Genomic DNA, 26,546 nt, shown 5'->3' on the forward strand with positions numbered 1-26,546 from the left:
AGGAGAGGCTTCCCTTTGGTGACAATTTGAGAGTTTTCTTTAAGAGCTGTTTCATGATGCAATGCAGGTTCTCTTCTAAGGGGAAAGTGGTCATTCTGCTTTACCTCACTTGCCTTTCCATGTAAAGTAGGCTCATCTTTTGCAGCTAAAACAAGGAAGAGTCATGGAATACCTTATAGCGGGGGTCCCACAGAGTTGGCCTTCTCCGGGTCCCGTCGACAAAACAATGTCGTTTGGCGGGCCCCAGGGGAAGAGCCTTCTCTGTGGTGGCCCTGGCCCTCTGGAATCAACTCCCCCCGGAGATTAGAACGGCCCCCACCCTCCTTGTCTTTCGCAAATTACTCAAGACCCACCTATATCGCCAGGCATGGGGGAAGTGAGACACCTCCCCCAGGCTTTTATATTTTATGTTTGGTATGCATGTGTTGTATGGTTTTAATTGTTGGGGTTTTATATATACTTTTTTAAATATTAGATTTGTATTACTATTATATTGTTTTTGTTAATAAATAATAATAATAATAATAATAATAATAATAATAATAATTATTATTATTATTATTATTATTATTATCATCATCATCATCATCATCATCATCATCATCATTATTATTATTATTATTATTAATTGTGGACTTCAACTCCCAGAATTCTCCAGCCAGCATAGCTGACTGGAGAATTCTGGGAGTCGAAGTCCACAAGAATTAAAGTTGCCAAGTTTGAAGACCTCTGCCTTATAGTTTATTCCACAAATGACAAACCTTTTTGGCACCAAGTGCCCAAACCGGAACATGTGTGCGCAATGGAGCGCTGGAAACCGAAGTCCAGCTGGCCAGTGTGCATGCCTTTTTTTGGCCATTTTTGACCATATTCAAGCTGTTTTCTGGCATGCCATAAACCAGAAGAGCAGCCACAGGGAGGGCTCTGAGTTTGCCACCTCTGGCACATGTGCCATAGGTTCGCCACCAAAGGGTTTATGCCTTATGCAATTGTTGTAATTGTATTGATTGTATTGGGTTTTGCGTCCTCAATAATTAGTTTGTTTGTTTTCCAGGCAACCAGAATAAAGTTTAACTTTATTCCGAGATTAACTTTATTTTTTAAAAAATATTTTTATTATTTTCAAAATAAAAGACATAACATGTCAAGCAAACATAAAATAGACAAAACATAACACATAACATAAAAAGGAACTACAGTTGCTCCACTCAGCATTGAAGTCTTCTTAATACAAAAAGGAAAAACTAATTATAGTTTAGATCAATTCAGAAAAGTAAACATTTCTATAAAATGTCTTTATATAATATATTCTGTCTAATAAATTTAACTATTAAACTCTTTATTTTAACATCTTTAAGCATTTCTTTTATTCCACCAACTATAGACCTTTTGCCAAGTTTTATAAAATTCTGTTTCTTCTTGGAGATTAACTTTAACAGAGATTATTGGTAAATGCTTTAACCGTGCTGAATTGCATTATAGCTTTTGTTCTTAATATACAGACATGCATTGGTGTCCCCCATAATTGTGTTTGGTAGGGAAGGGAAGGGCCAACATCCCAGTGGCATGGAGCTCCCTGCGCTCTGTGGGAAATCCTGACTCTCAACTGCTTGGAGACCTTGGAACCAATCAGTTCCAGGTCAGATCTACCCTGGAGGAGGAGTGAAGAAGAGAGGCACCTGTCTGGGATGTGGGGGGGGGGCTTGCAAACCCCCTGAGGGAACCAGAACCAGCCTCTCAGCCAGCATCTGAAGAAGACGACTCTGTCGTCATTAGCTGAGATGGTCACAAACGAACGAACTGTGGATTGCCTGGGTGAAAAGATCTAAGCGTATGGCTGGAGAGAGGTGAAGAAATATAATTGTGCTTGGCATGTTAATAGTTACTACTGTCCATTCAAATGTCTCATGCTGCTTGGCATAATTTTGTGCAAAGCAAATCAGCTATTGACATCTTTCTAAAAAAACAGCCCCAGTAATTTATGATGATTGGTCAGGCCAAGAAATATAATACTGTAATGCTCTCTACATACCTTTGAAAAGTGTTCGGAAGCTTCAGATCATGCAGAATGCAGCTGCGAGAGCAATCATGGACTTCCCAAGGTATGCCCATGTTACACCAACACTCCGCAGTCTGTTTTCATTGCTACTCCCTCCAAATAAGTGTTTTTTTTCAGCCCTAACCAGGGGATAAAATAATGTGCTGAAGCTGACCAAACTAAGAACACTAGCCTGATGAATACCTGTTAGATAGATTTCCCCCCCTATATTCCTCCCCAAAACTTCCACTCCAGTGATTCTTATACTCTGAAAACACAGTAATGTGATTATCTCAGGGACCGCCTTCTGCCGCACGAATCCCAGCGACCAGTTAGGTCCCACAGAATGGGCCTTCCCCGGGTCCCGTCAACTAAACAATGTTGTTTGGCGGGGCCCAGGGGAAGAGCCTTCTCTGTGGCGGCCCCGGCCCTCTGGAACCAACTCCCCCCAGAGATTAGAATAGCCCCCACCCTCCTTGCCTTTCATAAGCTCCTCAAAACCCACCTCTGCTGTCAGGCATGGGGGAACTAACATAATTTTCCCCCCTAGGCTTCTACAATTTATGCATGGTATGTTTGTATGTATGATTGGTTTTATAACAAGGGTTTTTAGCTGTTTTTAGTATTGGATTTTTACATTCTGTTTTTGTCACTGTTGTTAGCCGCCCCAAGTCCACGGAGAGGGGCGGCATACAAATCCAATAAATAAGTAAGTAAGTAAGTAAGTAAGTAAGTAAGTAAGTAAGTAAGTAAGTAAATAAATAAATAATACTAGAGAGAGATAAATTCCTTGCCTATATTCTTATTGAAATTGAAAGGGGGTTTTGTTGTATTTTATTTCACAGGACAAGAAATTTGTTTGGTTATAGTCTAAGAAAATAATTATTTCCGTTCCTTTCCCCCAAAAATAATAATGGGAGATTGAGGCAGCCAGGGAATCTTCAGGATGATAGGAAGACAGGTAACAGAAAATGCCATCAGCAGTGGTAGCATACTCTTTGTCACCTGCCTCAATAAATGGAGTTCAAATACACATCAAATGGAGTACTTGACATGTATCTCATGACAGTCTTTTGAGGAGAACAGAAGCCTCTTTGGCAGAAGAAAAGTCTGAAAAATTAGATGGTGGATATTGCCGTGGCATTATATTCCATGGTGGTGTGAATATGGAACACAGGATCAGAAGGTTTTAAGTTCCAAAGGCTGCAAGGATCAAGCTGAAAGAACACATTTAGATAATTGCTCCTTTCCTGTCTCCACCCTCTCCTTTGCTTTCCCCTCCCCTGCCAAGAAGTGGGTTTTTTTTTAATTCTTTCCTGTGGGAGATAAAACACTACTTCGTGTCCCCCATTTCACATGCCACACAATCCTCATTAGCCACTTGCAATATACACGTCATCTTGCTACATATATCCCACTTAATAAATAATTTGTTGGTTTGCCGTATGTCATAAATGAATTCATGCAACACTGCAAGATAAACAAATAATCACAATGACAGTGCCCACGAAGCATGGCACTTCGGTCTGGATTTTTTTTCCCCTGCAACTAACCTGAGCCTGAAATTTAAATTGAGTGTTTGATCAGATTCCCTTTGTATATTTAACCTAAGAGTGATTTTCCATTTCCTTTTAAATCAGTACGCAGGCAAGTTTCATAAAGAGGACTGATTTATATCTTGCTTGTGGTACAGTAATTTATACAATTGCTCTGCTAGGAGAGTTACAAACCAGAAGGCCAGTGAATGTTTTGTTCGTAGCATTTTGATCCTTCAGCAGATTGGCTCATATTTCTAATTACTCTTTCCCAAACAAATTGCTGTTTGGCAATGCACTGATTGGTTGACAAGGTTGGATGGCATGGATTGTTTATCAGTGCAAAACAGACACATTTTCATGTAAAGGAAAAAGAACAAATTTGCTTCGGAAGAACAAAAATGTCTGCTTTACAAATGTAATAGCTGGACTGGGGGACACAGTGGGAAGCAGATTGTATTATTCTGTTCTTTCTTGACTTCGGAGTCTAGCCCAACCTGTAAAAATACCTTCGGGTTGTTCACAGTGCTTTGCAATAAAGGTAGATGATTTAGCTCAGCATGCATATAGTGGTTCCTTTAAGCATTTCGCCTATGTTGCTTAATAAGGTAATCCTTAATATTTTTATTCAGAAGGAAGCTTTTCTTGAATCTATAGTGCTGATTTGCAAGAACATATGGGCAGAATTAGGACTCCTGGTTACAAGCTTGAGAGCTGCTAAATTTTAACCTCACTAACCTGGAAATTAAAACAGATCATCTCACTTTTATTTAAGGTTGTAAGGACTACACCGGTCATATGAGTTGGACTTACTATCTCATAAAGATTGAGAATATGTTTAAGCCACGCTTTGTTTACATTTAAAGGGTGCGATAGAAATTTAGGGGCTTATCCTGACCAGCGGATGGCAGTTGGCACAGCTGATCTGAGTGGGTTTATTTTATGTCAGCTTGGCATTAAAAACTGAGCAAGGTGTCTGGAACTGAGATATGTAAGCTTATTTGAACTGAACTGGAATCTGAATTAGGGATGCTCTTAAATATGCATCGCATGTCTTGTCTAGAATAAAAGGTACAGGAATAAAATAATGTCTTTGCAAGGGCGTGTACTTAAAAGAAAAAAAATTCTATCCAAACCATTTCAAAGATTTCAGCAGAAGCATGTGATAAAGGAGTATCTGATAGTAGATTAGCTTTCTACTTGCAGGATCCTTGCCGGTTGAAAGCTGACACATCACAGATAATGAAGATAAAAGATGATAGTCAGTTTGGTCTTGTCTTTAAAGCATGGGGCTAGAAACCAGAAGACTTTGAATTCTAGTCCTGCCCTAGGCATTAAAACCAACTGGATGGCTTTGGGCCATCTCTCTCCATCCCTCTCTCTGTCTCTCTGTGTCTCTGTCTCTCTCTCCTTCTCTCTCTCTCAGCCCATCTCACCTCACAGGGTTGTTGTGGGAAAGATAGTAGGAAGGCGTACCAGATATGTTCACCACCTTATTTATTAAAAAATAATAATATAAAGGCTGGATAGCTAGCTAGCTAGCTAGCTAGCTAGCTAGCTAGCTAGCTAGCTAGATAGATAGATAGATAGATAGATAGATAGATAGATAGATAGATAGATAGATAGATAGATAGATAGATAGATAGATAGATAGATAGATAGATGATAGACAGACAGACAGACAGACAGACGAAGATAGATAGATAGATAGATAGATAGATAGATAGATAGATAGATAGATAGATAGATAGGTGGGTGGGTGGGTGGGTGGGTGGGTGGGGGTTGGGTGGGTGGGTGGGTAGGTAGGTAGGTAGGTAGGTAGATGATAGACAGACAGACAGATAGGCAGACAGGCAGACAGATAGTAAACCAAGGTTTATACATAGAGTTTTTCACATGTAGCTTTAATACAGAATTATGTCCTATAAATCCCACAGTGATTGCTGAGCTGGCAAACCAAATGTCTTCCCAAAGGAATCTTTGGAGCTTGGAAGCTTATGATCAATCCCCATGTCCTGCTTCCTTGACACTAGGCCCACTCATTCATTCAATCTATCAATCAATCAACTTTATTCTAGAGTTATTTGTCAATTTAAAAAAGGAGGAGAAAAAGAAGAAATTATGAGATGGGAAATAACAATTGGAACAAAACTGACTACTTTATAAAACTGATGTTGGGAAAGTGCAATGCATTTTGTAAATAGTAAAATAAAACTTAACAACACTGTATTCAGATAAATAAAATTGCATTGATGGGACACCAAGTACTGTAACCAGAAGGAATCTGTGTGGCTTGGAAGTCTGACTAGAAGGGAAAATATTAGCTCTAATTGGGCATCTTTGTATTAAGGGCAGTGTAACAAAGCACACCTTGTTTCAATAACTTTCAATAACTTCTTCTTCCTTATTCAAATGGGGTATTCTCAGTTTCCCCTCATGAAAAGCTATTAGGAGACTCTTAAATCTTCCAAGGATAGGACCCCTTTGAGACTTGGACACAGTTAAACAGAAGGAAAAATGGTTTAAATATCTTGCTGGCTTGGAAAAGGTGCAGGGACTTTCTAGGAACTTCTCTTTAGATAGAGCAGAGATACTACACCCAAAAAAATTCACTAAGGAGAAATTTCCTGACAGTTAGAACAATTAATCCATGGAACAGCTTGCCTCCAGAAGTTGCTCCAATGCTGTAAGAAGGTGTTAGATAACCATCTGTCTGAAGTTGGTGTAGGGTTACCTCCTGAACAGTGGTTGGACTAGAAGACCTCCAACGTCCCTTCCAACTCTGTTATTCTATTCTAGAAGATTGAGTCTCCTCAGCCACTGTCTGGCTCTACCATCACTTTATTCTCCAGGGCACCGGAGGGCCGGACGAGGATCAACGGCTGGAAGCTGACCAAGGAGAGATTCAACCTGGAAATAAGGAAGAACTTCCTGATGGTCAGAACGATCAACCAGTGGGAGGACTTCCGGTTGTGGTGCGGTGCTGTCGCTGTGTGTTTCCCGGTCCTCCGGGTTTCATCTGGCCTTTTGCGTTGATTGATTGCCCTATCGGGCGACCGCGGACCCGTAGAGCCCAAGGTCTTTGAGGGGAAGTTTTCGTGCACCCGGGGGTGTTCGGCGGACCCCCCCCCCCGGGGGACGGGAGATCCTCCAAATCATCAACCAAAGAGATCAGCTTTTTTTGCTGATCCGGAAGCGCTGCGCTCTGCTTTATTTTGGAAGCCGCGGTAACGACAAATACCTTTGGGGGTGTTATTGCTTGCTGCAGAAGGACTGAGAACGGTTTTTGGATCTGTGGATTACGTGTTGGATTACTCCCTGCGAAAGAGACATCTCGACTCCTTTTTTTGAGTCTGAAGAACGAGAGGCGGCGACTTCGATTTGTGAGTGTTACGATCCTGGCAAAGATGGCGACGATGACTCGGCGGAATTTACTTGAAGGTTTTTAAAATGAATTTTCGCCACGTCTATCTGTGATTTTGACTTGCCCTAGAACTATCAGCTACACTTTAAATTCTCGCAGGGAGAGAAGGTTTAAGTAACGTGCTTTGAAGGTAGGAGAAAGTTCAAACCCCCCCCAACAAGGATATTTTTGCTATTTGTCTTTGAAATAACATCTTGATTAGTGGGAAAAAAAATAAAAAAAAAATAAAGCAGATTAGAGTTAAAACAGCAACCGGAAAACCCCGACCCAATTTTTTTTTACCTACCATTTACCTTACTTTCCATACCCTTTTTGCCTTAATTCTGCCCCAATTTTGCCTTAATTTTTATTACTTTTCACTTCCCTCCTTTAATATTAAATAAATAAACTTTGCATAGATAGATATTTTTGCTTTTTTTTCTCTCTTAATTCTCACTAGTATTACTCCCTTTCTTTTTGGACATCTTTACATATATTGGATTACTTTTGGATACTTGGAATTTAAACAACTTGGACAATTTGACAATTTGATATTAGGACACTTGAATTCTGGACGTTCATAGATCCGGACTTTTGGACAACTTGCTAATCCTCGACTGTCTCTTTTATTTCTCATCCTTCCTGGAACTTTGTCATTAAATTTATTTCATTAACTACAAACAAAAGTTGAAACCATTGACTTTACTCTTTGAATTTATACCCCAGCAATATCCTTCTATCAAACTCTCAATATAACTGAACTGAACTGTACTGAATTGGATTAACTCAATAGCACCATACTGTTGTCGAATCACGAACCCTTTGATTTGGATTGATTTGGATTGAATTCTTCTTAACTTACTTAATTTACTTAAATCTTATTTTGATATCTTTGGACTATCTTTGGACTATATATACCGGCAAAACTTCTTTATCCAATTGTGTAATACTATATCTACTCTACTTGCTGAACTATTTATAACTATTTAGAACTATTTATATAAATTATATTGTATTATATTATATTAAGATAGACTGTACTATACTTAGCTAGAATATACTGATAGATTATCTTGACTAATACTAAACCTTAGACTTTATTGTTATTTATCCTTAATTAACTTTAAATACCAAATAGTAACAGGACTTTTTTTTCTTTTATTTTATAACTTATAGTAAATTAATGTTTAAGATTTATCTGATCTAATCAACTGACTTAATCAACTGATTTAATTCCTTAATAGAGTAATCCCCCGATTGATTGACTGTTTTTCCCCTCATATTGAATATTGAATAATTGTACTACTGAACTATTATTTTCTCCCACTTCTTCTTCCCTCCCTTTTCTTTTCCATACATTGAGATATTATTACTGGAGTCATATTGATCTAAATGCTATTTTATTGATAACTTGAACCCTAAATATAAACTGTCTTTCCCTTGTTACTTCTTAACTGTAACAAATTCTGATATTCTTTTAACAGCTCTCTACTAATTGTATCTTTAAAAACAAAAACAAAAAATCTTTACTACACATATTGCAACTTTCTATATCATCTTAATTACTCTAACCTTATTACTTCCGACAACATTACATATACTTCTTTACACCACATACATCTTTTTACTATAACATACACACCATTTATATACTGTTCTAACGACTTCTCCTTAATACAAAATGTCTGCCTCAAATCAACCAACCCTTATGAAATCTTGGAAGAAAAACCCCAATCAGCCTGCAACACCAAATTCAACCCAGCAACGCTCAGCGGATTTGTCAGACAAAGCATCTCTCCAACAACAAACACAAGAAATTCCTAACATATCACTAAATGCCTTACTGGAGAAGATGAACAAAATGCAAGACACACTAGATATTAATTTCGAATCCATAAAGGGAACGATGGGAGAAATGAAGCAAGACATCAAGAAAATTCAAGAACATGCGGGTTGTCTTGAGGAGCGAACGACTAAATTGGAAGACCAAATGGAAGTTGTCTGTGAAACAATCACCAAGAACACAGAAAAAATAAACAATATCGAAGAATTAACCAACAGGATGGAGACCAAATTTCAGTTTTCAGAAGCAAAGGCAGAATACAACAATAAATCCCTGGAAGAGTCCCTTATGAACCTGGAGCTTGAGAAATCAGCCTTTTTTTGCGTTTCCAAAATATCACAGAAAATGATCAACAAGACCTTCCTTACACGGTGGCGACAATAATATCTAAAATTATTGATAAACCAACGGACGAAATTTTAGCACAAATGGACGAGGTATACCGGCTTACAACTTCATACGCTAGACGAAACAGACTCCCACGAGAGGTCCACGTACGTTTTCTCAAAAGGAAACTTAGAGACGAAATTTATAATGCCTCTAAGGATAATCCAGCTACTCATCAAGGTCGAGACATAGTAATCTTACGCCAAATCCCGAAGCGAGTAAGGGAGAAACGCAAACCCTATCAAACGCTAGCCACTAAATTAAATAAAGAATCTATACAGTTTAGGTGGATGATTCCAGAAGGAATGACGATTACACTTCTGGATAAAAAATATAAAATTTCCACTCCTGAAGATGCAAGAGACTTCTACGCCCACATCTTGAAGATGGATCAATCTGCCCTTAAAGAATTCGACACTAGAGACACTCCCCGGAATGAAGAAGCTACCCTTGATGACAATCAGATAAATAATGATCAAGAACTACAAAGTCAAAATGATGAGTCAAGCAAACATGGACCAGTCACCCGGGCAAGAGCTGAGGCAAGAAAGGAGAAATTTAAGGAACCAATACCACAACAATAAACAACCTCAAATCACACTATTTTCAACAAACATAAATGGTCTGAACTCATATAAAAAGAGACAAAAAATATTCCATAAACTATTTGAAAACAACTATGATGTAATCTCACTACAAGAAACCCACATTAAAAATGAAGATACTACTCTTTTAGCTATTCCCAACCCTAAAATTAAATCTGAGTTTGAACTCTTTTGTGCTTCCGCTTCCGAAAAAAAGAGAGGCATAGTTCTATATGTTAAAAAAATTTATTCTCCAACATTAATATATACCGATGAAAATGGTCAATTACTAATTGTGCAAATAACCCTACAAAATAAAAGAACAATAAATATAATATCAATATATGCACCATCTGTTAGATAATCTTCCTATTTTAAAAATTTACACAAAAAAATATTAGAATTAGATTTAAACAATTTTGTGATAATTGGAGACTTCAACGCAATAGTTGATGTAAATAAGGATTATAAAGGTAACTCCAAGTGCCGTACCCGTAACATCATTCCCTCTACTTTTCAACAAATAATTTATGAATATGCCTTAAAAGACATTTGGAGATACTTTTACCCTAAATCTATACAATATACCTTTTTCTCTCCCCCCCATCGAACCTGCTCACGTATTGACATGGCTTGGTCTAATATAGAAATAATAAATCAAATAATTGATGTTCAAATACTCAATGCAACTTGGGCAGACCACAATCCCCTCCTACTCACAATAAAAGACAACACTTACAATATTCCGCATAGATGGTCAATGTACTCAACAGTGATAAACCAAAAACAATTTCAACATAAAATACAGAATGATATCCCCCCTTTCATTCAAATTAACTTTAATGGCGAGATACCCAACGAAATAGCGTGGGACGCCACTAAAGCATATATACGCGGTGTGTACATCTCATATACAGCAAACAAAAACAAAGAAAAATATGCACAACTTCAAAAACTAAACATCTCTCTTCAAGAAGCAGAAAAGCTACTCTGCAATGATCCTAAAAATAACATAACCCTATTAGAAATAAATACGATCAAACATCAAATAAATTTAATAACACAACAACATATTGCCCAAAAGGTTAAAAATGCGAAACAAACATATTTTGAAGCGGCCAATAAACCAGGACGTTGGCTTTCTCTCAAATTAGCTCATCAAAAATCCGATAGAAACATAGATACTTTAGTTGATCCTTTTGGACAACTGAAAACGACCAATTCTGAAAAAAAACAAATTATTCAAAACTTTTATCAACAACTCTACCAAGTCTCAAATTTGGATGCCGATTTAATATCAAAATATTTACAAACAAATGAACAAACAACTATGATAACAGATGACCAAAGAACTCTTCTAAACAAACCAATTTCTATTTCGGATATTGAGGCTGCAATAAACAAACAAAAAAACAATAAAACCCCAGGACCAGACGGAATCCCATCTGAATTTTATAAATTTCATATGGATATAATGGCTCCCATACTCTTAGACATCTATAACAATGCGCTCTCACATGCAAAACTGCCCGCGTCCTGGTTTGAATCCTATATAACCCTTATCCCTAAAGACATTGAAAACAGACACCATTTGGAGAATTATAGACCGATTGCATTACTTAATACTGACTATAAAATATTTGCATCAATAATTGCGGACAGACTAAAAAATATATTAAATAAAATTATTCATTCTGATCAAAACGGATTCCTTCCGGGAAGAAATATTTCCACAAACACAAGAACTATATTAAATGCCTTGGAATACTATGACAAAAACTATGATAAAGCAGCTGCATTAATATTTATGGATCTCAAAAAAGCTTTTGATAGTCTTCAATGGCATTATCTTATAAATCAAATTAAATTCATGAATTTTGGCTCCAAATTTTTCAATCTAATCAAAACTATTTACTCTATTCAATCGGTCAAAATTCTTTTTAACAATGATATTACTAACACAATCACTATAACTAAGGGTGTACGCCAAGGATGTCCTCTGTCCCCACTTATTTTTATTCTGGCCATCGAGACCTTTCTCAAGACTATAAGAAACAACTCACAAATTCACGGTATTATGATTAAAAAAGAACATTACAAACTGCAGGCCTTTGCGGATGACATTGTATTCATCCTACAAGATCCAATTCGAACAGCACCCATTCTATTTGACGAAATTTATAAATTTGGTGAAATATCTGGCCTACAAATCAATAAAAACAAAACACAAATTTTGACAAAAAATATGATACCAAAAGAGATACTTACCTTGGAAGAATTAATTAAAATAAAGACCACAAAAAAAATTAAATATTTAGGAATTTGGATGACTTCGAATTATGCTACGATCAAAAAAGACAATTATGAACGATTAGTTAAAGAAATACAACAAGATCTTAACAGATGGTCAAAATTAAACTTATCTATTATGGGAAAAATAGCTGCCATAAAATCAAACATTCTTCCAAGGTTTCTTTACCTATTTCAGGTTGCTCCAATAAATTTGAATAAAACTTTTTTTAATATTCTCCACAAACAAGTAAAGAAGTTTATTTGGACCAAGAAGAAGGCCAGAATAAAATTGAAAAACCTTCAAGACCTTAGATCCAGGGGTGGACTTGGACTTCCAGATTTTTACATGTATTATCAAGCTACCATTTTAACCATGATTAAAAATTGGATTACATTCCAAAACACAAGACTCTTAACTCTGGAAGGATTTGATCTTCTTGCTGGGTGGCATACTTTCTTGATAGCAGACTACCACAAAATACCCAAATACTTTAAAAACCATTACTTACGTAAAACACTAATAACAATCTGGTTTACTATAAAAAAAAATTACTACACCTCAATACCAAAATGGATATCCCCCAATGAAATAATAACTTTTCCCAATCTTTTCTCGTACTCCAAAACTCTGAGATACCAACAACTACTTGATGAATCAGACGCTCTTATTTCTAAACAACAATTGAACAATCAAGGAATTAATATAGACTGGTTAACATATTTACAAATTAAACTAAAATACGAACAACACAAAAAGCAATTTGGATTTCAAAATAATAATGTAATAGACACGATTCTTTTCGGCCCTTCTACAAAAATGATTTCAAAATTGTACAACTACTTACTAATTCAAGAAAATCCCGAAGAGCAAGTGAAATGTTGTATGATAGCTTGGGCTCAGAATTTTGGATATACGATTAACTTAATTGAGTGGGAGAAAACATGGACATCAAACTATAAAATGACAACTGCAATGTCCTATAAGGAGAACCAAATTAAAATGTTTTATCGTTGGCATTTGCCCCCAGCAAGAATATCCAAAATGTTTCCCAACTTCTCACCGACCTGCTGGAAGTGCAAGATCAAACCTGGAACCTACTACCACACATGGTGGACATGCCCAATTGCACAAAAATACTGGACAACAATTCAATCCCTAATCGACCAAGTCATGTCAATCAAATTACCACTCAAACCTGAGCTCTATCTTTTGGGGATATTCAGACAACATCTTACTAAGACACAAAAATACCTTATACTACAAATAATAACTGCTGCCAGAATATCATATGCCTCTCTTTGGAAATCCGACCAAGTACCCTCTTTCTTTACAATAATTACGAAAATTAACGAATGTGCTGAAATGTCCAAAATAGCAATGGAAGCACAAAACAAAAATGACTCAGAATATTACGAAGCATGGGAAAGTTGGCATAAATGGGTTTCTCAGAAAAAATACAAAAAATTTTTATTGTAAAGTTTATACATTACCATACCCAAAACTACCTTCAACACTTAAATTAATATTAAAATAAATTAGAAAAGAAGCACCAAAAACTAATCAAATTTGCAACAAGAAAATATATCAAATCTCTTTTTATCTGTTTTCTAACTAACTTAACACACATTACAAACATACTAACTACTTTTAAAATAATCAATCTTTATACACACCCATCATATCACCCACATACTCCCCACCCCACAATTAAACAAAAGTCGTCCATAAAAACGTCTGCATTAAATGCAGACTCTTCTCTCTTTCTTTCTTTTCTTTTTTTTATATTCCTTTTTTCTTTTCTTTTCTCCCTTTCTCTTTTTCTTTATTCCACTTCTTTACAACTAAAACTTTAATGTCAACATATGTATACTAAGGAACACTATATTTGAGTTACTTCCAAATATAAATAGTAAGATTAAGAAAATAAGAGTTACTACGTTTTTTCTAAAACACTTGTGTACTATAACTCACTTGTATTACAATTTTATTATCATATGTTTTGTTTTTGAATTCTCCCCCCCCTACCCTATCCTACCCCCAACCTTTCATTCTGTCCCCCCTCCCCCCAATCCCCCTCCCTGTTTTTAATTATTCTTGTAAATAAATAAAGTATTTTTCAAAAAAAAAAAAAAAAGAACGATCAACCAGTGGAACAACCTACCAGCGGACGCTGTGAACTCCAATACTCTGGACATTTTTAAGAGGAAATTGGACTGCCATTTGGCTGGGATGCTATAGGGTTTCTGCTTAGGCAGGGGGTTGGACTTGATGACTCTAACAATAAATAAATAAATAAATATAAATAAATAAAAATTAAATTATTTTATACATGGTTGTCGTTGCTGAATGTCACTATTCTATAATAGTGACATTTATAAAAGTTTTCATCAGTAGCCTGGTTTGGGCTTCAAACATATCTGCAGAGAGGGGCGGCATACAAATCGAATAAATAATGATGATGATGATAATAATAATAATAATAATAATAATAATAATAATATCAAAAAATGTTTGGCCTCTGAATACGAGTTTATTTTTAAAGCGCCATCTTAATACTGAATCATATACTTACAGTGTCCTTAACTGGTAGACTGCAAATGAGGAGACTCAGAGAGGCGAGTAAACCTTTCAGATTAATTCCCAGCATATCTTACTCTTTATCACAGCCAGTGACCCATCTCACATTATCTGTACGGACCTGCTAAGTTCAACACTTTTCACACAACACCTAGTATTTGTGACAAATCAAAATAAACAGCGAGCTTTACCCATGAGAAAAGAAAGGGGGGTCAGTAAATGAGTAACACAAGAGGCACCATTAGGGAAATTTGGGTGATTGGGGGAGGAGCAGGATTAGGGAAGCATGATGGTGTGTGTTGTGTGTATGTAGTGTGGTGTGTGTGTGTGTGTGTGTGTGTGTGTATGAAAGAGTCTCTGTGTGTGCATTGTGTAATCTTTTGGAATATGGATTTAGTTTGTGAGGGAATAAATCATACAAGAAGTCTTTGGAACTATTGCCTGTTATGAAGGCTATACAGGTGAGTTGAAAGAAAATATTCTATGCCTGTAAAAAGACTAGGAAACTACAAAACAAAACATTTGCAAAACCAGGGGGCCATTCCATAATATTACGCCAGTGTGTAAAAATTACATAGAAACATAGAAAGATAGAAGATTGATGGCAGAAAAAGACCTCATGGTCCATCTAGTCTGCCCTTATACTATTTTCTGTATTTTATCTTAGGATGGATATGTTTATCCCAGGTATGTTTAAATTCAGTTTCTGTGGATTTACCAACCACGTCTGCTGGAAGTTTGGTCCAAGGATCTACTACTCTTTCAGTAAAATAATATTTTCTCATGTTGCTTCTGATTTCCCCCCCCCCCAAATACCTTCAGATTGTGCCCCCTTGTTCTTGTGTTCCCTTTCCTATTAAAAACACTTCCCTCCTGAATCTTATTTAACCCTTTAATATATTTAAATTTTTCAATCATGTCCTCCCTTTCCCTTCTGTCCTCCAGACTATACAGATTGAGTTCATTAAGTCTTTCCTGATAAGTTTTAAGCTAAAGACCTTCCACCATTCTTGTAGCCCATCTTTGGACCCGTTCAATTTTGTCAATATCTTTTTATAGGTGAGGTCTCCAGAAGTGAACACAGTATTCCAAATGTGGTCTCAGCAGCGCTCTATATAGTGGGATCACAATCTCCCTCTTCCTGCTTGTTATACCTCTAGCTATGCAGCCAAGCATCCTACTTGCTTTTCCTACCACCCGACTGCACTGTTCACCCATTTTGAGACTGTCAGATATCACTACCCCTAAATCCTTCTCTTCTGAAGTTTTTGCTAACACAGAACTGCCAATACAATACTCAGACTGAGGATTCCTTTTCCCCAAGTGCATTATTTTACATTTCAAAACATTAAACTGCAGTTTCCATTGCTTTGACCATTTATCTAATAAATCTAAATCATTTGCCATATTACAGACTGCTCCAGGAATATCAATCCTATTGCACACTTTAGAGTCATCGGTAAATAAGCAAACCTTCCCTACCAAACCTTCCCCTATGTAAGTGTTTCCCAACCTTGGCAACTTGAAGATATTTCGATTTCAACTCCCAGAATTCCCCAGCCAGCGAATGTGGCTGGGGAATTCTGGGAGTTGAAGTCCAAATATCTTCAAGTTGCCAAGGTTGGGAAACACTGCCCTATGTCACTCACAAACATATTAAAAAGAATAGGACCCAGAACAGACCCTTGTGGCACACCGCTTGTCTCTGTTCAGAAAATACTCGCTATTAACAACAACCCTCTGATGTCTACGCTTCAGCCAGCTGCAAATCCACTGACCTATCCAGGGATTAAGTCCAATCTTCACTAACTTATCTATCAGCTCTTTATGTGGAACCGTATCAAAGGCTTTGCTGAAGTCCAGATAGGCAATATCCACGGCACCACCTTCATCCACCACCTTTGTGACATAGTCAAAGAAATCAATGAGATTAGTCTGACATGATTTGCCTCCTAAGGCAATTCCTCCTGAGAAAATACTACAAATAAAAAGTATCTGCTTTGAAATGCATTCTTAGGAAACACTACAATAAAATAAGTTTAGATGGTTTTAACTGGTAATTATTTTGGAAGAGAGAATATTATGCCTGCAAAAAAAGGGAGATGATAATCTAGTCAAAGTTAAGTGTTCCCACTGTAATGAGGAGCATGATGTTGCTAAATTTGGGTGGCATTCTAGATTCACACAGGTGCAGGGAAAGGGCATATACTAGTCAGAAAGATCAAAACACTGTCATCTTCTCCCATGCACACATACATCTCCATTAAAGATAATTCTCCTTCACATATTTTTTTTCATTTAGGAAATGATGAAATAATAACTACTTACACTGCGTTTCTGATGATTGTTTGAAAAGTACCAAACTTCATAGCTTGTCAAAATAAGCCAAGTTTGAAGAAAGAACACCATCTACTATTGTGTTCTTATATAACACACTCCCACTTAATTGGATGTGCAAGAAAACTTTAGTTTCCCCATCAATGCTTAATGTCCAACATCTGCCAAGAAACACCAGATTCAGCCTGAAAACCTCTATTCCTTATTCAGATACAAAACAAAGGGCAACTCAATGTCTTTGAAACAAAACACACTCCACGTAGGACAGTAATTTAGGAGTAATTGGTAGACTTTAGAATCTTTTGGGATTATTAGCTCTTGTATTCCAATTGTGTTAACTGTAATGAATCATAATATTGATTGATTGATTGATTGATTGATTGATATATATGCTCATATATATATATATGTTTTCGTAGATTTTCACGGGTACAGGTATGATGGTCTTGGTATATTCGGGTTTCTTCCCGTGTAGGATTTGGAAATTTCTGGCGACATTTCGACGAGGTCCCACTCGTCATCTTCAGGCTGGTGTTTCTGTCCTTGTTCTAGGGCGAACACAGCGAGACCTGAGCTGCCTTCCTTCTATAAATACTAGTGGCTGGGTGTGGTTTGATGGCTCAGCAATTGATTATATATATGTAATCCTTTTTTTCTCTATATATAAATATATATCTTATATCCATTTTCTTTTTTATAAGTTTGTGTATACATTCGGTGACTACAATTAGTCCAGAATGCAGCTGTGCAAGCTGTTGTGGGTGTATACCCACATTACTCCAAAACTCCGCGAGCTGTACTGGCTTCCAATTGGTCTCCGGACACAATTTAAGGTGTTGGTTATGACCTATAAAGCCCTAAATGGCTTAGGGCCAGACTACTTATGAGACTGTCTTCTGCCACATACCTCCCAGTGACTGATTAGGGCTCACAGGGTTAGCCCTCTCCAGGTCCCATCGGCCATTCAATGTTGATTGGCGGAACAGCGTGGAGAATCTTCTCTGTGGTGGCTCCAACTCTCTAGAACCAACTGTCCCCAGAGATCTGCACTGCCCCCACCCTCCTGGCCTTCCGGAAGGCTTTTAAAAACTTGGCTCTACAGCAGGCCTGGGGCTGTTGAGTTATACCATCTTGAATTCCCAACAACCATGTAACTTCAGCAGGTCAGACATGCAAACTATAAAAGAAGAAACCAATATAAAATTTCACCGGGCACATCACACACACACACTTACCTTATTTACAAGAGGTCTGATGTGTGTGAGAGTTTCTCTCTATGATTGCGCAACACTCTCTTCATGATCTGCTGCCTTTCTGACATCGCTCACTTCAGTTAAAACCCAAAGGATTTCTGTAGGATTTATCATGCCACCCATGCAGTTTTTTCAGATCGGGAAGCAGTAATAGCCAGGGAGGCTGCAAAATAATGGAAAACAACAGCTGCAGCTACATCGTTTCTCATTAAAGAACACAAGTGTATTCATTTTTTAAAAAATGGAATATAGATAATTTTAGATTCAAACACAAAAAACGGCTTTCGGGAAAGATATAGCTGTTTTAAAGAGCTGCAGGCAAGCAGCTCTGTGCCAAAATATGTTATAACCAGGGTTGGGCAGCAGGCAGGACGGGGTGGAACTGAAGATGCGTGCGCAGCTGATTGGTGGCTGTCACTTCCTGGATTACTGGTTTCGGCTCAGTTCTCCTTTCCCCCCCCCCCCCCCTGCTGCTGCTGCTGCTGCATCTGTGCTCCTTGCTTTTTTCTTCTTTCCTCCTTCCTGGCCTCGGACGAGCTTCCCTCTCCCCTGCTCAGCTCCCCTCCGGCCTCACGTGGTCACCTCCCATCTCAGGTGCAAGCAGAAGGTGTGGGTGGAAGAGGCACTGGCAGCATTTATGCTTCTGGCAGCATCCATTCGCCAAGCTACCCAGCCTGAGGCGGGGGGGGGGCGACCCAGGAAGCAGAGTGCAGGAAACGCGAAGCTGACTTGTAGATCTGAAGGTCAGCGGTTCAAATCTCATCACCGGCTCAAGGTTGACTCAGCCTTCCATCCTTCCGAGGTGGGTAAAATGAGGACCCGGATTGTGGGGGCAATAGCCTAGCTCTGTTAAAAAAGTGCTATTGCTAACATGTTGTAAGCCGCCCTGAGTCTAAGGAGAAGGGCGGCATAAAAATTGAATAAATAAATAAATAAATTGTCACCCCAGCGAGCAACACTGGTAAGGTTGTAAGTCGAGGACTTAACAGTTCACTTGACCAATGATGATTGTTCAAGCCACTCCCACCTGATCACATGGCTGACAAGCCACTCCTACCCAGTCACATGACCATTAAGCCACACCCACAAAATAAGCCACACCTACAATGTGGCAGTAAAAATTTTGGCTGCCCATTACTGGTTACAACACAAACTTTTTTCTATGCAGGCCATAATGAGAAGGTGAAAGGATGGAGTTTCTTTTGTGACTCTCATTGTCCCCAGAGATGCCCTTAACTGAAGATGTTGTGCAAGCTTCCTCACAAATTCTGAAGCACATTTTTGCTTGTGAGTTCAAAATGCTACACATCCTTCTCCTGGATGAAGTTAGAGTAGTATTTCATAATATTCCCTATATTAACCAGAAGCTTCCGGTGCATTAAAAATTGACCCTCGTGCAATAATTATGTAGACTGTTACATAACATATGAAACAGGTTCTAACTAAAATTACTCCAAATTTAAATTCATTTTTAATTGATTATGTGGTATCAGACAAAGATCCATTTAATAGATCCACAGAAGCCTGATTTTTAAAAACATGCACCGGAGAAATTCACTATCTGAATGCTGCAATCTTCCTCCCACAGTTCAGTGGGAAATTAAGCCTTCTGATTCATTTTAGATAGTGATAAATCTAGATCAGTGATGGCGAACCTATATTTGGTTCTTGTGCCACATGCCCAGAGCTGGGCTTCCAGTCAGAACGCTAAATTGGGCTGGTCGCCACAGCTTGTGAGTGCTAGCAGGGCCAGTGCGATTTTGCTTCTGCATCTGTGGAAGCAACAAAATCGTGCATGGAGTCGCAGGTGTGACTGTGTTTCGGCGAGGTTTTTTTGCTTCTGAGCATGACGAAATATGGGTGCACCTCAGGCTCTGTGCATGATTTTGCTACCTCCACAGGTGCAGAAGCAAAATTGCCCTGGCCCTACTAGCACTCATGAGCCATGGCGGTGAGCCCAATTTAGCATTCCGCATTCCACATGGTTCAGGTGTTTGTACATGTACTAGCACATGAACACATGTGCACATACCCATTCCCTCCCCCCAAGCATGTGCAATCCCCCATGCTGCCACCATGCATGCACGCAATCCCCCCTCCCTTTGTCCTAACACATGCAAACGGGCCTCACTGAAGCCTAGGACAGTTAAAAAATGGGCAAACTGGATGTTTGGAAAAACGGACTTCCGGTTTTCCTATTGCCACCCCGAGTCTACGGAGAGGGGCAGCATACAAATTTAATAAATAATAATAATTGTGCTGTTTTTTGTAGCCTGGAGGCTTCAGGGAAGCTTCCTGAAGCCTCGGAGTGCAAAAACCAGCACAATTGGCAAACCACAAGTCCGTTTCTCCAAACTTCCAGTTTGCCCGTTGGGTGGATTTTTTTTACATTCTGGGGCTTCAGGGAGGGCAAAACAGCCTTCCACAAGGTCAAAAATCAGTTGGCTACTGCAGGGATAGGCAAAGTTGGCTCTTCTATGACTTATGAACTTCAAGTCCCAGAATTCCTGAGCCACTTATGGTAGCTCAGGAATTCCACATGTCCCAGTAGAGCCAACTTTTCCTACCCCTGGGCTAGTGTATACATGCGCGCTGGAGTTAACATAGGGCAATGCCTCGCGTGCCACCCGATATGGCTCCCCGTGCCATAGGTTCACCATCACAGGTCTATGATTCCTAGATGGCATCAGCGGCATACAAGAAAGCCTTTTTGCTGCCATGTAGTACTCAACTCAGATTTTTGCAACCTAGCTATGGTAGCCCCAACTGTGCCTCATGAAATTATCTGTCATCATTATTATTGACTGTACAGAAAGAGAAACAAGCTGCCCTTTTCTCTTAGTGTTTGCTGTATCTAGAATTTCTTCTGTAAGACCAAGATAACTTTCCCATCAAGGAGGTTCAATATTGTTGTTAAAAAATGTTCATACGCCCATTAAATTGTTATCAAAATACTTCTTTCCTCCATGGTTAAAGTTGTCAAGTTTAATTTTACTCTGTTTCTCCTTTTCTCACACATTTCTCACATACAGTACAATCAAAATTTGGAATTAACCTTAAAGTGTTTTGGGTGTTGTTGTTGTTATTGCTGAGCCTATAAGAAAAGCCATGCAAAGATTTGTGAACATTTCATCTAAGGTATACATAAAATGCATTGTTCTCATTCTATACAATCACAGTTAAACACAACCAATTTGGCAAGCTATTTTCAGATAAAAAATGTACATTTTTGAAAGCAAATATGCAAAAAATGGAAAACAGTTCTAACAGCAAATGGGGAGAACATTGGTGAAGTCAACATCAGACAAGGAATCTTCCAGGGCGACTCACTTTCAACTTCACATTAATTTCACTGACAATAATCCTCTGAAACACAAAACTGGGATAGCAAATCTCAAGCCAACATGGCAAGATAAACCATCCACTCTACATGGATGACTTAAAAATAGATGCAAAAAGCCCCACTGAACTTAAATCAATACTCAACACAGTTCAACTGTTCAGCAGTGACATAAAAATGAACTTTGGACTTGAAAAATGTGCTATATTATCCATGCAGTGAGGAAAAATGAAAAAAAAAAAGTAGAAGGAATATAACTGGAAAATGGAAGCATAATGAAAGCATTAGCAAAGGATAACAGTTACAAATATCTAGGCATATTGGAAGCAGATCTTGAATTGATATTGAAAAGTCTGAGAGTCAACACAAAAGGAATACATCAAGAGGGTCTGCAAAATATTAAAATCAAAGCTGAATGCTGGAAACATAATTAAAACCATTAATACATGGGCAGTTCCAGTGATACGCTACTCAGCTGGAATCATCAACTGGGCTTTGGCTGAACTGGAAAACTTTGACCAGAAAACATGAACAAAAACTTTTGAATATGTACAAGGCCTTACATCCACGAAGTGACATTGACAGGTTGTACCTGCAAGAAAAATAGGAGGTAGAGGGCTATTGCAAATCCATCAAACCGTAGAAGAAGAACAAAAATGAAGTTTGAATGATTAGGTGAACCGTAGAGAAAAATTGCTGCAGACTGTGAAAATGGAGAACATTATAAAACAACAGAAACAAAGGCAGAATATTTTAAAAAAAACAGCTGGATAACAGATTAAATAAATGGAAAACCAAAGCTCTGCATGGACAACACTTGAAAAATGTGATGACAACCTTACATGGACATGGCTTAAAATGGGAACTATCAAGAAAGAAACAGAAGGTTTAATACTCCAGTGATGGGTCCCACCCAGTACAAATGGGATCGATGGTCGGTTAGGACTTTTCAGTGAGCTCCAGGAGTTTGGCATGGGTGGATGCGCCCCCACACAAGACTTTGCTTCTACACCTGCACCCAAAGCAAAATATCACACAAGAATGGTTGTGTGGGCAAGATTTCGACAATTTTTGCTTCTTTTTTGGTTCTGTGCATGCGCAGAAGGGAAAAAAAGCTGGAAAGTGCCAAAATCTCACCCACAGAACATCCTTTCAATTCAGGCGCATGCGCAGAAGCGAAATCTCACACAGAGGTGCACGCAAACATGTGGGGCGCATGCCTGCCCATGCCGGCCTCGGATCCCAGTACCAGTAGGAAAAGGTAAGTAAAGCCCTTCACTGTAATACTTGCTGCTCAAGAACAAGCACTACAAATTAATGCCATGAAAGTGAAGAAAGCAAAAATCCACTGACAATCAAAACTACTGTCTTTGCAATGAGAAAGTTGAAACTGTTTCACACTTAATATGGGAGTGCAGCAAAATTGCGCAAACTGGTTACAAAGCTAGATTGCTAAATTAGTCCATTGGTCATTATGTAAAAAATACGACATACCTGTTTCCAAAAAGTCACGGGAGCACAAAGTGGAAAAGGTTACTGAAAATTTATGGGACCGTCTCCTGCCACATACCTCCCAGAGACCAATTAGAGCACACAGAGTTGGCCTCCTCCAGATCCCATCAGCCAAACAACGTAGACTGGCGGGACCTCAGGGGACAGCCTTCTCTGTTGCTGCCCCGGCTCTTTGGAATCAACTTCCACCTTGCTGGTTTTTCCATACTGCTCCCACCTTGCTGGTTTTTCGTAAGGCCACGAAGACCTGATTGTGCCGGCAAGCTTGGGGACCCTAAATTAACACCAACTGACCACTCTGCATGAATGATATGAGTGTTGTTGAGCCGCTCTGTTATGAGTTTTAATTAAGATTTTAGATTTCTTGACTTCTTTATTATTGTTATTTGTAATTCTATACGGTAATTTTATCTTGTAAGCTGCCCTGAATCCTTTGGGATTGGGCGACATGGAAGGCTAGATAGGTAGGTAGGTAGGTAGGTAGGTAGGTAGGTAGGTAGATAGATAGATAGATAGATAGATAGATAGATAGATAGATAGATAGATAGATAGATAGATAGACAGACAGAGACAGAGACAGAGACAGAGACAGACAGACAGACAGACAGACAGACAGACAGACAGACAGACAGATAATGAGATGGTGAAGACCTTATGGGACTTTCGAATATAGACAGATCATCATTTGGAACACAATATGAGAGATGTCATAGTTTTCAAGGGCGGAAAAGTACAGTTTATTGATATCGCTGTACCAGGAGATGCCAGAGTTGAAGCAAAAAAATTGTTAAAAAATTATGAAATATCATGACCTGTCCATTGAAACTACATGGCTATGGATGAAACATGTAACAGTGATACCCATTGTCATTGGGGCATTTGGTACCATGTTCAAGATTATCACAAAACACATCAAGAAACAGCAGCTTCCTGCAATAACACCAGGAGAACTGCAAAAAACCTGTGCTATTCGGAACATCATATATTTTAAGAAGATATTTGGTTGATACCTAGGATGCTGGCAGCAACCCATATCAACCATTAGCACAAGTCAGTGTAATTTGTTACACTTTTTAAAATGTACAGTTGACTGAGTTTCATGTTTAATGTGTTGAACTAGTCACCTCTGTATGTCTGGACTTTGGGAAACGGTGTTATGTTTGTTTAAAATGTTATCTTTTTTTGTTGTTGTTCCCTTTTGGTCCGGCTAAAATCCCTCCCACCTGTGATTACTGTATTTAAGTTTAGTTTGCTGCCTTCACTTTATTGGGTTTTTTTCTCCTCTCTTTTTTACTGCACACACGCGATGGCACATTATGTGCCCACTTGTTTAGAATGTTTTGATTGACAGGAAAGGGACCTTTTTCTTTGCAGTTATTTTGGTGGTGAACCAGAAAGGTAATGTGTATTTTGTGGTTTTGCTTTTGATTAAAAACTGTTTCTTTTAACTTTTACATTGAGAGCTTGAATTATTAACATAATGAATAAAAGAAATAATAATAAATAATAATACAAAGCTGGAGGTTTGAAGAATTTGAAGAAAATAGCAATAGGGAATAAAGGAATGTGATAAGAATTTGTGTCTGTTTGTTTAGATTATGAGTTGGCCTGAATGTTACCGAGGTCTATCTTTGTATAATTGAAGTATTATACAAAATATCTATGTGGATATAAATTTGTACATGGAAGAGCTGTCAAGGAGTTAAAGTTTGCAAGTAATTGCAGTGGTACCTCAACCTAAGAACGCCTCTTCTTACTAACTTTTCTAGAAAGGAATCAGGTATTCAAGATTTTTTTTGCTTCTTCTCAAGAACCATTTTCCACTTACAAACCTGAGCCTCCGAAACTGTAACCGGAAAAGGCAGAGAGAAGCCTCCGTGGGGCCTCTCTAAGAATCTCCTGGGAGGAAAAAGGACCCCCGTCCTCTCTTTGGTTTCTCCAATCGCACACATTATTTGCTTTTACATTGATTCCTATGGGGAAAAATTGCTTCTTCTTACAAACTTTTCTACTTTAGTATCTTGTCACAGAATGAATTACCGTAAGTTTGTAAGTAGATGTACCACTGTATTATATTTTCATCTCCCACATACACACATTTACATACACACACACACTTTCCCCAATGTCTTCAACTCCCTTTCACCTTAATCCACCTGTGTGTTCTTCTTAAATCAGTACTCTTATTCCAATTTACTAGGTAACCCACTAAGCTACAGAAAAGTCTGGAGGGAAGCCAAGACCGGGATTTTCTTCCTCCTGATAAGCAAAGCATAGATTGATTTTCTGTGGAATGAGGTGAAAGGAGGCGGCATAAGAAAGAGATTTTCCTTAAGAATATGAGAACGTGCAAGAAGATGTAAAGAACCCCTTCGGGAGGCTGGGGCTCCATTACATGACATTCCCAAGCAGGTGTGCTCTTATATGTAACGTGTTCTTTTATGTGTGGCCAACAGAGAGACAGAACACTAACAATTACTTTTTGTTTAACTAGCACCCAAAATTTAGTGAACTCTTCAGTTCCTTGAATGTAATTTTTTAATTTATTTATTTGGTCGGATTTCTACGCCGCCCTTCTCTGCATACTCAGGGCGGCTTACAACAAAAGCATAAAATACAATACAATGTGTGAAACCCAACCTAACACTAAAAATAATAGGTAATTAAAACCCCAATAGTATAAAAAGCATTCATTCAACAACCATCACACAATCACGTTTGCGACTGGAGCAAGAGGTTAAGCTCAATGGCCCCAAGCCTGCTAGCAGAGGGAAAATTTTTGGAGCCTTGCAAAAGGCCAGGAGGGTGGGGGTGGAACGGATCTCTGGTGGGAGTTGGTTTCAGAGGGCTGGGGCAGCCACAGAGAAGGCTCTTCCCCTCCAAATGACATTGCTTAGCTGACGGGACATGGAGAAGGCCCACTCTGTGGGACCTGACCGGGCGCTGGGATACATGAGGCAGAAGACAGTCCTGTAAGTAACCTGGTCCTAAGCCATGTAGGGCTTTATAGGTCATAACCAATACTTTAAATTACGTGCAGAGACCAATTGGCAACCAATACAGCTCACAGTGATTGTTCATTTGTTGGGACGACATTTTGTTTTCTCGCTTGGAATGTCCCTTTGGACTAAACATTCCTTTTTAAAGTTAAAAATTGTTTTCTTCCTTTTCTTCTTTCTGTCGTATATTGCAACTAACAAATGTCAGAAGCCAGGTTATACAGCAGTGTTTTTCAACCAGTGTGCCGCGGCACACTAGTGTGCTGTGAGACATGGTCAGGTGTGCCGCAAAGAAGGAAGCTCAGCTTCTGGTCTCGCAACTTTTTGCTGAGGGTGCAAAGAGCAAAAAGTTGCAAGACCAGAAGCTGAGCTTCCTTCTTCACACCTTCCAAGTTTTCCGGCAGCTGCTGCAGCGCCTTGCCCGGCTGGAACTTCCCTGGAGGTG

The 26,546-nt window shown here is 38.5% G+C and overlaps 1 protein-coding gene across 1 annotated transcript in view; it reads right to left on the reverse strand.

The window, feature by feature from the left end:
* ISL1 (ISL LIM homeobox 1) overlaps positions 1–26,546 on the reverse strand; it is a 107,983-nt gene that overhangs the window by 16,282 nt on the left and 65,155 nt on the right. The window contains exon 5 of the transcript XR_011557796.1: positions 18,233–18,413. The gene's annotated coding sequence lies outside the window, so the exon portion shown is untranslated. The remainder of the gene's footprint in view (positions 1–18,232; positions 18,414–26,546) is intronic.

This window comes from Erythrolamprus reginae, chromosome 2 (assembly GCF_031021105.1).
Source record: "Erythrolamprus reginae isolate rEryReg1 chromosome 2, rEryReg1.hap1, whole genome shotgun sequence".
In the NCBI taxonomy this organism is placed as follows: domain Eukaryota; kingdom Metazoa; phylum Chordata; class Lepidosauria; order Squamata; family Dipsadidae; genus Erythrolamprus; species Erythrolamprus reginae.